Raw genomic sequence first — 2,847 nt, forward strand, 5'->3', positions numbered from 1 at the left:
ACTAACTTACGCAGCTGTAACACCACATGTCCACGAATGTGCTGGTTAATATCAATATATCAAATGATACAGCCTTCTTGACCTCACTCGTACAACAAATTTTACAAATAGATTTTGATAAACTAATGTTTTAATTTAATATAATTGAATTTTATGTAAACATAGATTAAACTGGAATCATCAGCATACACTAATAATATACAATTTGCGCAAAATTCGAAACGAACCTAACCATGAAGAACCTACAAATGCGATAAGAAAAAAAAAAAAAATGGTGTCCGGCTAGCGCAGATAGCCCTCGTGTAGCTTTGCGCGAAATTCAAAACAAACCAAAAAATGGCGTCATGACAGAACTGACAAATAGTAATACGTTTTCTTTAATAGGTTGTTTATAGAATACGTTTCCTCAAAGCTTATTTAAACGGTTTAAGTTTCGTTTAATTATCTAAAATCGTTGAGGTTTAAAGTTTTGTTTCTTCGGATGAGTGTGTTCTGTAAAGTTTCTTTTCTGTCGCTCTGAAGTAAATGTATTGTTTTTTTCAAACTGTTGAGTAGACTACGGAAAGGCAACGGGCAGGCAGCGTACACCGCCAACTCTTTTTCACCAACGAATCATAGAGTTAACCTTTACATTATAGATCCTCTACAGCTGAAAGGGCGAGCGTGTAGGGTTTCGATCTCGCGACACGCAGACTTCAAGTTGAGCGTTCTAAATACCAGGTTCTTAAAGCAAGTATGATTTTGAAGTTTCATACTTTGCTAGTACACTGTAAGCAGCGCATCTCCTGGTGGTTCAGCGGTAATGGTCAGGGCTTATAACGCCAAAGTTCGGGGTTCGATACCTTTGGTGCATGAAGCGCGGATAGCTCATTCCACAACTTTCCGATTAAACAAACAAACTACTCAGAAAGGTAACCTGAATTTTGTGTGACTGATTTTTGATTTTCAGTATCTCGCGCGCTAGCTATCCATACTGCCCCCCCCCCCCTCTAAGTGGTATAGCGGTATGTCTACGGATTTACAACGCTAGAAACCGGGTTTCGATACTGTGGTGGCCAGAGCAGAGATAGCCCACTGTGTAGCTTTGTGATTAACTACAAATAAACCATCCATAATTTAGAAGTGGTATACTAAAGGAAGACAACTAGTCAACACCACCCGCCGCCAACTTTTGGGCTACTATTTACCAACCAAAAATGGAATTGGCCGTCACATTATAACGTCCACACAGCTGAAAGGACGAGCATGTTCGGTGACAGGATTCGAAAGCGTGACCCACAGATTGCGAGACAAGTGCCCTAACCACCAGGTCCTATTATTTTTGTCTACCAATAAATAGACAAATAAACGAAATCCGAAAATTGAATTAAGTTATTATAACATTTTATTTCAATTCTAATTCTATTTTTTATTTTTTTTGTTTGTTAAACACAAAGCTACACAACGGGCTGTCTGTGCTGTGCCCACCACAGATATAAAAACCAGGTTTGTAGCGTTATAAGCCTCTAGACTTACCACCGAGTCACTGAGGACAATTTGTTTGGTTAAGTTAATTATCCGGGTTCTTTTCCTATGATACCCTTGGAAGTTGTGTAAATACAATCCAATTTACTCATCATTTATATATATTATTGGATAACACATTGAAGTAGTGTTAGAAGAATAACTGTCAAAACCTAAAACACCGAATTTCAGTGTTAAAGAAACTGCTAGTCACACAGTATCCATAAACATACATGGACATGTGGTGTTACCGCTGCGTAAGTTAGTCACACAGTATCCATACACATTCATGGACATGTGGTGTTACATCTGCGTAATTTAGTCACACAGTATCCACGTCTTTTGATTTTTTTATTTACATTCCATAAATCCCTGGAGAGTTGGTTCTTTACATATGCTATTTTATGTTTATTATAGTGTTTATTTTCTAATGTTCTAGTATTATGGACATGCTTTTTGATACTTTATTTACAATGTGTAATTATCATATATGTGACGTACATATACATCAAATAACTAATTTCATCTGTTAATATAACATTTGTATTAAATTCGTCATTTTTGTTCAAAATTATTAAATTAAACATTTTTTTACTAAATCATGTTTAATTTTTTTTAGTGAATGCTACTTGTTGAACAATACGAGTATATTGTCAATATATAACAAATAATATTTATGTATTTTTAGCTGAGCCAAAGTTTTTATATTAATTGGTGAAATATCCTGTATCCTCTAAAATTTCGCTATAATAAGTCTTAATTCATTGCTAATCATAGTTATATGTATTAATATTTAATTAAATAATATGTATGTAATATTTAATTAATTAATATGTAATTAATATTTAATTAATTAATATGTAATTAATATTTAATTAATTAATATGTATTTAATATTTAATTTATTAATATGTATCTAATATTTAATTAATTAATATGTATTTAATATTTAATTTATTAATATGTATTTAATACTTAATTTATTAATATGTATTTAATATTTAATTAATTAATGTATTTAATATTTAATTAATTAATGTATTTAATATATAACTAATTAATATGTATTTAATATTAATATCACAAAGATATATTATACGTTTTTCATTAATTTAACAATTTTTCCAAATTTATAATATAATGATAGGCATCATAATATGGAGATCTATAAATGGGAAATATTAAACTCATTTAACTCAACAGTAAATGATAATATTCCTGCATCTTCCAAGGTCGCGAGTTCGAATCCCCGTCACACCAAACATGCTTGTCCTTTCAGCCGTGGAGGCGTAATAATGTGACGGTCAATCACACTATTCCTTGGTAAAAGAGTAGCCCATGAGT

Source organism: Limulus polyphemus, unplaced genomic scaffold (genome assembly GCF_000517525.1).
Source record: "Limulus polyphemus unplaced genomic scaffold, Limulus_polyphemus-2.1.2 Scaffold7732, whole genome shotgun sequence".
Taxonomy (NCBI): domain Eukaryota; kingdom Metazoa; phylum Arthropoda; class Merostomata; order Xiphosura; family Limulidae; genus Limulus; species Limulus polyphemus.